Source organism: Equus quagga, unplaced genomic scaffold (assembly GCF_021613505.1).
Source record: "Equus quagga isolate Etosha38 unplaced genomic scaffold, UCLA_HA_Equagga_1.0 HiC_scaffold_118_RagTag, whole genome shotgun sequence".
Classification (NCBI taxonomy): domain Eukaryota; kingdom Metazoa; phylum Chordata; class Mammalia; order Perissodactyla; family Equidae; genus Equus; species Equus quagga.
Genome location: NW_025792290.1, coordinates 89,881 through 105,381, shown reverse-complemented (window position 1 = coordinate 105,381; position 15,501 = coordinate 89,881). Strand labels below are relative to the sequence as shown.

The following is a 15,501-nucleotide window of genomic DNA, read 5'->3' as shown; positions in this document are numbered from 1 at the left end:
TGAGTAGCTGTGACAAAGGGTTAAAATATTTACTGTCTGGCATTTTGCAGAAAAAGTTTACTGACCCCTGCTTTAAACTGCCACATGACACAGCCTTTCAAGTGAATCTGAGACTCCTAGAATTACAGAATGAATGTCTCACCTAGAAGGACCCTAGAATTCACCTCATTTCATTGTATAGATAGAGAAGCCTAGAGAGGAGATATGACGTGGTCTTCAAGCATGCCATTAATGATTAACAGAGAAGTGACTAATGCACAACACCCCTGCCTCCTAAGCCTTCCACTGGCTGTGCTGTGATTGACTCCAGAATCCAGTCATTATCCTGCTTCCTTCTCCAAACTCTTTCCCAAACTGAGTGGACATTTCAGGGAGCATAGAGTAGTGATTCTCAAACCTTTTGGTCATAGAACTACTTTACATTCTTAAAAGTTACTGAGAACCTCAAACAAGATTTGTTTGCATAGGTTATATAATAACCTATATAAGTACATATATAATATATCCGCTAACATTTACTGTATTTGAAAATAAAACTGAGAAATTTTAAAATATTAATTAATTTTAAAATAGCGAGAATAAAACCATTGCACATAAACATCAGAGTCATGATGCTATCCCATGTTGAGTGACCTCTGGAAAAATCCACTGTATGTGGATGAGAGAATGAGAATGAAAAAGGCGAATAATGTTTTTGAAGAATTACAAGAATAGTTTTGAAACTGCAGATCCCCTGAAAGAATCCTAGGGAACCCCAAGTTTTTCTGAAGTACACTTGGAGAAACATTGACATAGAGCAACCACAAAAATCGCATTCAAGATGACAGCAATCCCAACTGCTAATAAAGCTTAGAAAGGCATTGAATAAAATGACATTCATGAAGGTTCTTAATCTTGGCTGTCTGGAAAAGCCTATGAACTCCTTCTCAGAATAATCTTTTTAGAATACATTAGATTACAAAGGAAGCCACTTGTATTGGAATGCACTTCTTTGCACAGAACTATTGAATGCCTTCCTCTCAATTTAGAAGTCACTCAAGTCCACCTGATGGAAATGGTATTCTAACTCCTACAATCTCTACCAAAATCTTACAACTCCACTTCCGTCTTCCAAAGTCTTCATTCATGACACCTTAGTCTTCTGTATCCGAGGGCAGATAGTGATTTAGCCCCCTTAAATCCTACGTACGTTTTCATATCTATTGCCTTGCATATACTTCTTAGCAAATGTCTTATTGCCTTTTTAAATTGTAAACTCCTTGAGACCTAGGACTGTGTATCCTTTTTATCTGGCGTAGTTTCTTACACAAAATAGGTACTCAGTCAGCACTTGTTGAATGATTGACTGAATAAAAGAATAAGTAAACATTTTCTCTGTTTGACCCTTGGGCTCATTTACATCTAATGTAAGCTTTTTCTTTGCAGGTCTTGGCCACCTGTAATGTTGAACAGTCCTTTTTCAACGACTGGTTCACTGGGCACCTGAACTTCCAAATTGAGCACCAGTGAGTAATAGGAAAAGTGATAGTAGTGATCACAGGGCCCAGGGCTGTCACTTATCACGGCATCCCCATAGAATCCAGAGCAGAGCCCTAGGCTCCAGATCTCAGCAGGAAAAAATGAACCAGAATTCTCTAAAGGCAGGCTGCTCTCTCTGTCTTAAGATCAATGGTAAGGAAGGGAAGAAAGAAAAGGAGGTAGAACAGTTTTGAGTAAATGCAGTGAAATCCTGGAAAAATACCAGCACCTCAGTTTCCAGATTCCTATGGACTTAGGAATTGGTGATTGTTTTAATTGCATTTGGTTTGTTGACAAAACCCAAGAAAGATTATACCACTTGAGTAAAAAGTTTGGTTGAAAGTTAATTACAATTTAGTTTCTTTATCTATCTATACCTATATCTTTAGAGCTAAGGTTACAAAATAATCAATGAGAGAATCCAATCCCTCCTGCAAGTTGCAAATGATACCTGGAAATACTTTACCAATGGGTCAGTTGTGTAGACATGCCCTAAAGAAAGAGAAAATGGTGATACTTTGAGAGTCAATCTGTCTAGAATATTCAGGAGGGGCACTTGCCAGATCCACTCTGTCTAAGACATACTGCAATAGTCAGAGAGGGAATGAGATATTATATCTATTCATGATATTTTCTCATTCTTTCTCTCATGTTAGTGTTATAAAATTTCAGCAAAAAAAATGATAGGATGATTATTCAGATTTTACCAAAGAGGAGGTTAAAACCCTAGAAGGTCATCTGGTGACTAGTGAAAATCTTAGGTAAAAACCCACCTCTCCTCACTTCTTATTCATATCTTAGGACTTTTCCGCACATATCATGACTAGAGCTCATTGAATACTCAACTATTCATGATACAACAGTTAGATGGATAGAGAGAAACAGAGACAGAGATGGAGGGTGGTTATAGCCACGTCTATAGGTCATTCAAAATGGTGGAAAACTGCATGCTTTCATTTGACCTGGCCAAAAATAAACACTTTTAAGGGAGCTAATATTTATTCTCTTAGCTCTTCCTAAACATTTGCCACCCACAGGGCTCATAGAGGGTTAAGAGCTAAAATGACAGCGCTTTTCCAGGAATTTTTGAATTTGCCAGAACAGAAGTATTGCTCAAGGTCAAGATTGGGTCTGCATTGCTGATATAATTTTGTTAAGTAATAGGGAAAAGGCATCTTTCCTTCGAGTTTCTCCTTAGGTCTAAGTTTTATATCTCCTGTCTCTGTTTCGCTAGTCTGTTCCCTACAATGCCACGCCATAATTATCACAAGGTGGCACCTCTGGTGAAGTCACTGTGTGCCAAGCATGGATTGCAGTATGTGAAAAAACCCTTGTTGAAGGCGGTTGGAGATATTTTCAGGTAATAGAGTCTCTTTCAACTCACAGCCCTCATTTCCCTTCACAGCTGGTCCCCAAACTATTCCCTGGCTTAAGATTCATTCACCCAACAACCATTCATCACGAACACCTGTGTATGCCCCCTATGGACATGAGACTCTCCAGGGCACAATATCAATAACAGCAATGATAATAATAATTCTTACTGTTACCTAATGCCTTCTAGGTGCTACCTTGCTGCCATACTAAATTTCAAGCTTCTTAAAAATCAGGGCTGTGTATTACTTGTCTTTGTATCCACCTGCAGAACCTCTACCTGCTTTAGATTTAAGTGGTGGAAGAGACGGCGAAGTCATCTGGTCCAGGGTGGCAAACTCAGATGCCTGCAGGGTTTGGTGGGACATAAGTCTGTGAATCAGGCACGGATGATTGACCACCTGTATACTGACCCCTGGGATGACTAAGCAAGAGTGATGAGACCTGGGGAAACTGAAAATCCATACTCATCATAAAGCATTCACAGTTCCTAAGAGAAAAGTGTACTGCTCAAATTAACAGCCAGTGCTCTAGGTTTAATAACTTTCTCTTTCTTTTAGGATTGCAAAATATCAGAACAAAACAATATCTTGAATGGGGCCAACAGGGCCAGGCCCAGTCTGATCTGAGCCCCGACTAGTGCTCCAGTTTCATACTCTCTACCACTCCCCTCCTCCTTCTCTGCCCTCCAGATATCTGGCCTCCCTTCAGTTGCTACATAATTCTTTGCTCTGTGCTATTTTATTTCTTTTCCCACCTTTTCTTCTGCTTATAAGTCTCTTCCAACCTACCACCTCCTTTCATATCATCTGCTCAATTTGGATTCATTCTTCACAGTTCATGTCAAATGCCTTTTCCTCATCTCAGTCATCCCTGACCCCCAACACTAATTCCATCCCATGCTCTTGTAGCACCTTGATCTCTTCATTCATGACTTTTATCACAATCGTGATTAAATAACATATTGGTTGGGCTGGCCCGTGACCAAGTTGTTAAGTTTGTGCATTCCACTTCTTCAGCCCGGGGTTTCACTGGTTCTGATCCTGGGCGCAGACATGGCACCGCTCATCAGTCCATGCTGAGGCAGCATCCCACATAGCAGAGCCAGAAGCACCTACAACTAGAATATCCAACTATGTTCTGGGGGTCTTTGGGGAGAAGAAAGAAAAAAAAAGATTGGCAGCAGATGTTAGCTTAGGTGCCAATCTTTAAAAAAAAATAAAGAAAAAAGAGAAATAACATATTGGTTAATAAATTATTTAAAATGAGTCTCCCAATCTAGATCAGGACCTCCATGTTAACAGGACTTACATCTGTCCTGTTCATTGCTGTAGCTCCAGAAACTAGAAAAATATCTTTCACATTATAAAATAGGATGCATAGGTGGATATCAGATGGAGTGGTTTATAAGTATCAGCTTTATCTTATAGTGACTCAGAGAAACCTTTTTATTTTAAGTGATAGAGAAAAGGGTAGATGATGATTTGGGGTACAAAAGAGAATAAAATGAAAGAAAAGCTCAATATCCTCCATAAAGGAAAGGTGAACACATCTGCTAAAAAACAGTTCAGTGTATTTGTCTCCTACCACTGGGCAACAGAGAAAGACGTTATTCAGATATAGTTGAAAATGACAGCATTGCCTTGAACCAGATAAAGGAACAAATGATCTGTGGAGTAACTTCTTTTACCTTAGGGTCTCACCTCCTGATGATTTTTTTTACCCCTCCCACAGGACTTTGAAGAAATCTGGAGCCCTCTGGAAGGATGCTTACTATGAAACACAGAAACATGATGCAGAATCTCAGACTGAATATGCATGTAATTGCTTCTCTGAAGGGGGTTGGTGAATGTGCAAGAGATCTTTGCTGCTTAACTGTGAGCACTATTGGCATACCTGAGTGTGCCAGGAGTGTGAGTTCCAAGGACACATGATAACCCCCTTCCCTGAAGATTTTCCCTACCAATAAGAAGCAGAGGAAACACAAGGTGGCTTTGGCCAGGGTGACAAAAGGGAAATGGGAGCCACCGTTTTCATTTTTTCAATAGGATCTTGAACTTAGTTCTACCAGTATACCTTAGTCAGATTATCTTGGTCACTGGGCATAAATTCAGGGAGCAGGTAAAGCTTTACTGATGAAGAGGGAATAGGCAGAAATGGGCCAAAGCAGAGACTTCTAATGGGGTATTTTTGAAAACAGTGCAATCATTTTTAGAAGAGAATCATGTATTTAAGAAGTTCCTAATGAAGTACAAATTTTTGCTTATTCTTCTTTCAAATGTGTCAACTTCATTTTCTTTAAAATTGAGTATAATTGACATTAAACTCTCTTTAAATGTTTCAATATTCACTTTAGATTTTCATTATTGTACATGCCGATGTGTAATTAATGTGTATAGATATACACTTTCTGTCCAAGTTATAAAAATCTCTTAAAGGAGCTTTCTACATGCAGGACCAATAGCAACTGATCAACCAGGTTAAGGTTCAACATTTAAAGTTGACTGTTGTTCTGCTAAAGAATAGAGTGTCCCTGAGTGTAAGATTTGTTTGCCTAATCTCTACCCACCAGAGCAGAAATATTGAACCTCATTATTGGGTGACCTGAATGAAAGAAAGAGATTTGTTTTCTATAATGTAGACCCAAGGCTGTGTCAAGTTATTTTTCAAGCTTGGCATCGAATTAAGCTTGGCTTAGGATGAGAAAGTTTCAATGCTAGAAGAATGAGTGGACATTCTCAGTACTATACAGATATATAGTGTCTGTGCTTTTGCTCATCTATTCATGAGGGCATATTAAAGTGGACCTTAGCTGCAGGGAGGGAAAGCACAACAGCACAAACCTCCATACCTAGCTGCAAGCAAGTCAGCATTATGGGTTTCTCTGTTGTCTAATATTCTACCAGGGGAGCATTTCATTCCATTACTCTCAACCCCGCAAAATACTCTTCTTTGTTTGTTTAATAATTAAGTCCCTGGATTCATGAACAAAGACCTTGTGGCAGAAAGGAGTGCAATGACTTGAAAAAAGCCATTGGGGATGAGGCAGAGGACACAAAAGCCAGAGTGCTACAAGGTGGAGCAATGAAGGAAAATGCATTAAATTGCTCACCAGTCCTGGGGAGCATGTCAAAGCTAAGAAAACAACAACTGGCTGTCTTGGAGAATTGGACACTGAAATGGTAATAATATCAAATAGAGAAACTGGGCAAAGCATGAAAAGGAAAAAAGGGTTTGTTGACTTCAGCATTCTCATAATGCAGCCATGCACCACATAATGATATTTCAGTCAATAATGGACTGCATATGCTGCAGTGGTACCATAAAACTGTGATGGAGCTGAAAAATTGTTATCATCTAATGATATCATAGCTGTCATAACATGTAGCACAACATGTTACTCACATGTTTGTGATGATGCTGGTACAAACAAATCTACTGCTCTGCCAGTCAAATAAAAGTATAGCCTGTACAATTACATTCAGTACATAATACTTGATAATGACAATAAATGACACATTACTGGTCTATGTATTTACTATGCCATATTTTTATCCTTATCTTAGAGTGTACTCTTTCTACTTAAAAAAAAAAAGTTTACTGCAAAATAGCATCCCGTGTTAAGCCAGCAGCAGCTTCATACATATCTTGTTGCCTAGGTGCAACAGGCTATGCCATATAGCATAGGTATGTAGTAGGCTATACCATCTGGGTTTCTGTAAGTATACTCTATGAGGTTTGCACAGTCATGCAATCACCTAATGCATTTCTCAGGTTTCCCTGTTGTTAAGTGATGCAGGACTGTATAGCCCTGGGTGGATCTGGCAAGAGCCCACATTCCTCATGCTGGTGGATCTATACATGATTTCTCCCACATAAAATCAAGGTTGCCAGTGGGAGTAGGGTACAGTGCTTGGTTTTCTTTGTCTCATTTGGTCCAACTTCCAGAGATGGTCAAGCATCTTTTGTTGTCCTAGTGACAAGAGATATCAACCAGACCACTCCCTGGACAAACTTACCACCTCCAAGGTGTTCCTTCCTCAGTGTCAAAGCTGGCCAGCTTTGTAGCTGCCTGAATGGAGTAGTTTATGTGTAACTGAACGAACTTGGGGTATTTAGACAGATTACATAGGCAAAATGTGAAATCAGTTCAGAAATGTGCTTGATGAGAATAAAAATGTGTGATGGAGTAAATTTTAACTTGCTTTGTGCTAGTCAATAAAATAATTGTTTTTCAGTTTCCAACTGATTTCTTTCTCACCTATGGTGACAGATATTTGCAGTTAGTGAGGCAAATGACTGCATTTCTATTGCTTGTTCAATAATCCTCCCAAAGGAGGAGAACCAACGCCTGTTACTTTCACAACTTCCCGGACCACTAAGCACTGAGTTAGAATTAGCTAATCCTTCCTGTAGGTCATTTCATTTCTGCCCTCTGTACTATAAGGCTCTGCTCTATGGTTGTATGCATGAAGGTAGCTTAATCAGCCAAGTTTCTGCCTCTTTAAGCTAAATGACTCCTGAGAGTTATGTTACGGCCCTACCTAAAACTCTTCAATGGATTCCCATGGCTCTGGATGGACCAACCCTGAAGATTGCTGATTGACTTTGCCTGCATTAGCCCTTCCCTATGCACCCTGCTCCACCTTGTACTATTCTGGCCCTTGCTTCCTCTACTTCAGCCCCAAAGGCTTCTTTCAAATCATCACACTCCCTTCTGCCACAAGGTCTTTGCCCCTGAACCCAGTGTCTGAACTGCTCTGTCAGCCTTCCTGCCCTTTCCTTCTCACCTGGTTAGCTGCCACTCACCTGCAGATCTCAGTACTATTATCACACGACCAGGGAAGCTTCTGAACTAAATGAAGGTCTCCTGTAACATAAAATTATTACAGGTATAATCTTACATTTATTTGTGTGATTCCTTAATTAACCTCTTTGTCTTCCACTCTAGCCTGCAATACTTGTGATGGCAAGGACAGGCTGACATATTAGAGACACTCAATAAACACAGGTAGAGGGAAGGAAAGAAGGAAGAGAGGCAGGAAAGAAGAGAAAGAGGAAGGTAGGGAGGGAGAAAAGAAGAGAGGGAGGGAGGGAGTAAGAAAAGAATAGATGTATATGAATATAATTCATTCTAATTACCAATTATAAAAATTTACAAAGGTAAATTTTATCAAATATATGAAAAGCACTTTTATATCCTAACTCTAAATTATTAAAATTCTTACCAATACTTAAGAGCATCCATTAAGAAATATGTACTGAGCTACATTCTTCATTGGCATGGTTCCATTTAATCCTTATAACAGCCCCGTGGGGCAAGCCTTGTAATTAAACTCATTTTACAGATGAAAACCTTGTGGCTTAGAGAGACCAAGCGACTTCCTGATGTCACAGATAGGAAATGACAGAACAGAGTTTCAGACCCAGGAATGACTGACTCCATAGTCAATGAACATTAATTACCACGCCAGGAAATTCAAAATAAAGAGGAATTAAGAGGCATTAAAAGACAAGGGCAATCACTTCATGGCCTTTTGGCTAAGATAAAATGCAGAAGACATGAGCAGTTGGCATTTCTGCAATATCTGTAATAGCTTCCCAGAAGCTGATGGAATAAGCATTAGGTGGTTATCTTTCCATCTCAGTGAGAACAGATGCCTGGGGAGGGGAGGAGCACATGACAGGCACAGCAGCAACTTAGAAAGAGTCACCCCATGACTACCTTCTACTCAACAATCCTGAAAGAGTACGCAGCTCAGAGAAATTTCACTTGGGAGGAGTCAAGGTGAGATTTAACCTCTCAGAAAGGACAGACACTGCATTAAACATGGAAGAACATTATAAGAAATAGATTTGAGATTTTTGTGATTGCTGAGCATGAATTCAAACCAAGGGAAATTCACCTTCCTTGTGGCTATTTTCAGGAGGTCTTTCCTGGATCCTGTATCCTCTAAAGCTTCATTCCTCTTGGCAAAATTAGGCTGTGAGAAAGTGTGTGCATATTCATTTTACCATTAATTAAGGGTGCCTAAATTAGAAGTCAGGAACCTAGCTTCCAATATCTGCTCCTTCACTTAATACTCCATACTGATATTGGCCAGGCCATTTATACACTTCTTATCTCAATCTGTTAAACTGACATAGGGCATGATATTACCCAACCTCTGTGCATCACAGCATGGTTGGGACAATAAAATGAAATAAGGCAAATGGAACAGTTTTGTAAGCCAAGAATGCTCATTCCGATGCTGGTTACTGTTGTTATTATAATGATTCCCCCCATCCTAGACAGACCAAAAGCAAGAAAATCCATAGAGTCACACAGACCTGAAGGATGGAAAGACACTGAATCTTTTCAACCATGACAGGAGTGCTTTTCCATAGATGAGAGGCTTATGAGTCACAAGGGAAGAAACAATTTCTTCTGTTACAAGTAACACCCAGAGTCACCCTCCTTGTCTGACTATATTAAATCCCCTGGGACCAGCATGCACATCTCAGGCCTGCTGGACAGTAGAGAGCCAGGGGTTCTAATTATCCAAACTTCTGGTTAACCGTGTGAGCTCATAATTCTTATTGTTGGAAATCATACGAAATACAACTATACCATTTGTTGCTTAACTGGTATATTATAAAGGACTTTCTTGAGTATTTCCCTGCTAATCACCAACCACAAAGATGCAGAAAGCATAGGAGGCTGAGGGCAGGACTATACTCAGAATGTACTTGTTCACTCTCAACTTCATTTATGAAACTGCAAACACAGCAACGTTGAAAGAATTTTACAGTGAACATCTGCATAGCCATCACCTAAATTTCAACTTGAACATTTTAGTAAATTTGTTTTACTTCATATTTATCCATCTACCTATGTCTCTATCCATTAATCCCTCTTATTTTGTTACGCACTTCAAAGTAAATTTCCAGAGGCTTACTTTTAAAAGTAAACCTCAGATTATGCAGACAACAAAGTATGTTTCTCCTCTTCAATAAAGAAGTAGTGAAAATTGTGTATCAGTTTCATATTTAAGAGAATTTTGCTATGTTAAGGGAATATGTTAGGGGAATATAAAGTAGTTAACTTTCTGAAAAAATCAATTATTAACTCAAAACAGAATAAACCTTCTCATACATACACTTCTCTTCCATTATTTTTCATGTATTCATATATATATATATATATATATATATATATACCTTCAGTCTCTTTCTTTTGGCAACATTAATTAAGCACCTACCATGTGTTAGACACTGAGGCTAGGTGATGTGAAGAAGAGAGGCAGGAGCTCAGCCTTTTGGAGCTTACAGTGTACTGGAGAAGAGAGTCAATAAACAAGTAAATGGAATAAAACTCAGGATGATTACCTATAAAGAAAATAGAGTGTTATGAGAGAGAATGATAAGGAGATCAGGGAAAGATGAATGTGAGAAGAGTGTGAAGGCTCCTGCCATGAGATCCTGGTGAGTATGATCATGAGAAGCAAGTGCAAAGGCCCTGAGGCAAGAATAAGCTGTTCAAAGAATAGAGCAGGAAGCTGTAGGGCTGTGGAACAGTGTGCTAGGTGTTGTCCTCACTGTCTCTTCAACTTCATTTCTTCATGAGCATGTTTCACTGTGGCTTTACAGCAGCATTCAAAAATAATTTTCTGTTACTTGTATGAACCTAATTTTCTCTTAGAATTCTTCCCTGATTTAACTGACCAGGTTAATTCTCCCGTTATAAGCTGTTGTGCTCTGTGCACCTCACTGGTAAAACTTTTTTCTGCCTCTACACCCACTAGACTGAATTCCATGAGGACAGTAGGTGGTTGCTCACCATTTTATCACCAGCCTTAGTCCATTGTAGCACGTTGACTTGGTGTTCAATAAATATTTTGATGATTACTTAAATAAATAATTAATTAGAGCAATGCTAGATAAGCCTGGAAACTTAAATTGGGGTTCATATTGAACAAAATCTAAAATGCCAGGCTGGAAAGTATATGCTTGATTAAGTAGATTACATGGGTCCATAGAGAATCTTTGAACTGGAGAGCAGTGGAATTGGAATTGGGCTCTGGAAAGACCCTTCTGAAAGCCACACAAAGGGAAGATTGGAAGAGTAAGTGGCATGGAGGTGAGGAGACCAGAGAGGTGACCATTGCAACAACCTGGGTGAGAGATCAAAGAAACCTGAGTTTGGCTGGTGCTACAAATATGAAACACAAAGGAATAAATAGAGACACATTGTAGAGTCTGGGTCCGTGAAATGATATGTAATAAAACATTTGGGAAACCTAAGTACAAACCAAAGTTTGGATTGTAGATGGTGACATTAACTAGGGGAGAAAAAGTAGAAGATGAAGGAAAAGTGAAGGGTTTCTTTTAAATGTCTTGAGTTTATGATATTGAAAGAGAACCTAAGTGGAGATGTCTAGCAAGTATTTGGAGGAAATTCCCTTCTGGATCTTGGAAGAGAAATAAAGATAAAAGATACCAGCTTGGACATAATCTCCAGAGAGATCATCAAGAAAAAGAGTAGAGGGAAAGAGGCTTGATTTGACTGAGAATGTTAAGGATGTTTTCCTTAAGGATTGTCCTTAAGGATATTAAGGAATTTCCTTAAGGATATTAAGGATTAGGGAAGATTCCTTAAGGATGTTAGATTTGAGGAAAAAGGGGACAGCAAAAATAAATGAGATTAGCTGAGCCCTAGCAGCAAACACAAGATAATGTATGAGGCAGAATAGGAGAGGATAAAGGTTAGAGAGAGACTAATGAACAGTCAAATACTGAAAGAAGTTAATACAGAGAAAAGTCCATTTAACTTCACTTAACTTTGTTCAGTTTGCCAAAGTTGAGTTGGGTTCATCTGAAGAAGGAACTAAACATCCAGATGGAACAATGTGTACTTGAACATGTTGCCATGATATTCTAAAAGGACTATTTTGCTAATGTTTGAAAGTTGTGTTATCATTTTCACAAAAAGTAGAGATAAAGATTTTGTATTTGCATACCATCAAAAATTTTTCTGTAATGTCACAAACATAAAATTAGAATGTTTATATGAAATATAAGAGTAAATAGAATAGGATGCTTATCCACCAAGATGACCCACCTGGGAACTATGGCTTCCCCAAGCCTCATCCAGCTAAAGGGAAAGATGGGGGGATGAATATCTTAGCATATCAGAATGTCCCAGCATACAGGTTGGAAAATTGTGATTCACATCACCTCAAGCAACATGTCTGGATTTTACTGCTATTCTGACAGGGAGAGATAATAGTCAGCCCCTTCGGCTGTATCATTTATTAAAAGATTGAGACATTACCACTGTTGTTGTTATTAATGCCATCTTGTCAATTCTGACTTCATGTACAGCAGAACTGAACCCTGCCCAGTCTTTTTGCACTATCCAGTGATCTATATCAGACTATACTCTACTGCTATTCATGGGGTTTCCATGACCAATTTTTTTGTAAGTGGGTGGTTAGGTCCTTCTTCCTAATATGTCTTAATCTGGAAGCCCCACTGAAACCTGCCCACCCTGGTTGACCCTACCAGTGGCACAGCTTTCAGTATCATGGCAGCATGCAGCCCCCACAATATGACAACTTACAGATGGGTGGTGTGGTATCCTGACTGGGAAGCGAACCTGTTCCACTATGGTAGGAGCTCCAAATCCCTAGACCACCAGGGCTGGCTAGAGACACTACCATATCAGTTGGCAAATAGCCACTACCCTCTCTCCTAAGTCCCACAACTCTCTCTCCCTGACACCCCACCTCTTCTCCAAGGACACACTTACCATCTGCCTGGAATGGGAATGAGTGGGTGGTGGTAAATTTCCATATCTTTTAAACCCTGTTCAATGTACTGAGAAAGCAGCTTATTTACAAAAGACAAGTATCCTGTCCAAAATAAAATTTAAGCTCTAGGCCTCAGATTATTTGAGCTTGACCATTTCAACATGACCTAAAAAATCTCCCAATAAAGAGCAACAACCAAAGACACAAAATGTTACTACCTAGTGATGAAAAGTATAAATAATCTTCCTTCTCATGAACAGCATTCCAAAAACTCCTGGTAATTGCTGCCCGGAATGCAACTGTTATTCTGGTGCTCCCTGTTCAATAGAGGAATCAAAAGAAAATGCCTATGTGGATGAAATTGTTAAAACCTGTAATTTGGAATCCTTTGCTCAGGCAGTTGCAAAAGGATGCACAAGAGCCATTTGAATCCTCTTCTCAACAGGGCAAACTCAAACGTTGACTCACACCAAAATAATTTTTGTTCTGACATATGATTTATTGACAGAAGGAATAGGCAGAGCTGGAGAGACCAGAAAGTGAGGCTGCCCTAAGCCACAAGGGGGAGTTTATAGCCATGAGGATTCACTGAGCAGAGCCCTGTTCTTGGGTTCTGTTAATAGGTACACATCTAGTCCTAACTAACAATGTGCTCATGAGCCTGCCCATTCCTTTCCAGAGACTCCCTCCTTCATCCACAAATGATGAATGAAATACAAGGAATCATTTTGAGTTTTAAAAGTACAATGTATGTTAAAGGGTCAGTATCTTGCCTGGCACTGGTCAGATTTCAGGGCTACTGCAATAACTTCCTAAGTCTTCGTTCTGCTTCCCCTCTTCTTTCTCATCAGCACCTTTGAACTTGATGTTCTCTCTACCTGAAATCCCCTGGATATTTGCACAAGTGCTACTTACTCATCATTCTTGTCACCTTCTATCCAATCCAATTCATGCACAGAATCCCTGTACACTCCCCCACCACAATTGCCTGTCATTCTCTAATTGTTAGCCACTTTTCTTTCCTTCATAATATGGAACACTATCTGAAATTATCTTATTTATTATTCATCTCATCTCATTGCAATATAAGTTTGTGGAACTTAGTAAAAGAAATGTTAACTAAATTGGGGTTGAGAAGGCCTGTAGGGTGAGCTCTCATGCCTTATAACACATCATCAATTACAGCAAACAGGAAGAGACTGGAAGCTTGCATCTTTGACAGGAAGTAAAACTACTTTACTACTGAAGGAAGATTTCTCTCCCCACCCAGCAACAGCCCAGCCAATGAGAAATCCCACAGCTCAGTCAATGAGAAGCCGTTACCACCCTGAACTAGTTTCCCCCAGTGAACTTTCTATTAGAACAGCCTCTCCCTACTCCCTTAAAGGCAGTTCCCCTCCTTTGTTTTCTGGATTTGCCTGTGGATTACCATAGCATGAACATCCTAAACTACACTTCTTTTGGCTATTCTCAAATAAATTTATTTTGAAATAAAATACCAGGCAAATTTGCTTTTTAAGTTGACAAGTTTTAATACAGAAATCTCGAAGGGTGCTTCACAAATTAATGAATGAATTTAAGTATATCCTTGTCATTTATAAATGAGAAGAAAATTGGGAAAAAGACTTCAACTCCTTGAGAGCAGTGATTTTTGACTGATTTGTTTACTACTATTTCTCTGGCACTGAGCATGGCCCAGAGTGGGTGCTCAATAAATAATTGTTCTTGAAGGTCTGTTCTGCCTTTTTCTCCCTTCAAGCCATCAAACACATCTCAGAGTGGTTTTTCAAGGGGTACAAAGTCCAGGCCTGGCTGGAATTTCCAAGGGCGGAGCCACCAGTACCATCCAGTAGAGTCGTATTTGGAGAAGAACTTCTGATGCCCGGCTTCAGAGAATTCAACAAGCAATTATGGAGAACCTATTTTGAGGCTAACGTGTACTGCAGGTGCATGAAATATGAGCTGAAGGGGCATTAACTGACATGCCCCTTTAAAAACCATGTGTCCTTGAGGCTCCTTGTCTGGGCTACATGCCAGCACTCACAATGATAAGTCCTCAGCTTGGCCAAACCAGCTGCTTTCTCTTGGGGTAGTTAGCCCAAAGACCTTCACTGTCTGATGGAACACAGAGGCCTTCCAGGGGTGGGGTCTGGTCCTAGGAATGCAGGTCGTACAGGGACAATCCAACTTGGGAAGCACACAGCCTTTGTTCCTCTGTCTACTTAGGCAAGCTTCTCTCAGGCGGTTGTAGCAGGTGCACATTGCTTGTCCAGCCAGCTGCCGCTGGACCTTCCCTGTAAGTAACTCCCCAATAAACCCCTATGTCTCATTTTCTGTCTCTGGGTCATTTCTTGGTTCTCTCAGAAACCTATCCCACACTGCTCACCCAGATGGGCATGTGGTGGAACATGAGCACGCCATCGTTCTGCCCTAAAGGAGCGGACAATTTCATTAAGAAACCAAGGCTAACAAATTTAAAACGAAGATAAAATTAAGGTAATCCAGGGCTGTTGTTAGAAATAGCAGTGGTTAGGCGGCTGTACTGCTGGGCGCCTGTGCAGTGGCTTCCTGTATCTGCTATTAGGTCACAGGGCTCAGGCCCATCTCTCGAGGCCAGCCTGGTGAGGTGAGGTGCCTGAACAGAACATGGGCAGGACTTGAAATGCTCGGTAGAAAGAAGTTGCCTGTTGAGCCACAGGTGGGCCAGCCCCAGGCCTGGGAACCCTGCTGGGGAGAGGAGTCTCCCAGGCTCCTGCCCACTGGTCCTGAAGAAGCTGACAGCGAAACCCCCACCAGGCAACCCTCTATAGGGAAGGGA

General features: G+C 40.1%; 1 pseudogene; it reads left to right on the top strand.

Moving 5' to 3' along the window:
* The window catches only part of LOC124231914 (fatty acid desaturase 2-like protein FADS2B), a 46,709-nt pseudogene extending 32,049 nt beyond the window's left edge, over positions 1-14,660 (top strand).
* Positions 14,661-15,501: the final 841 nt, after the last annotated feature.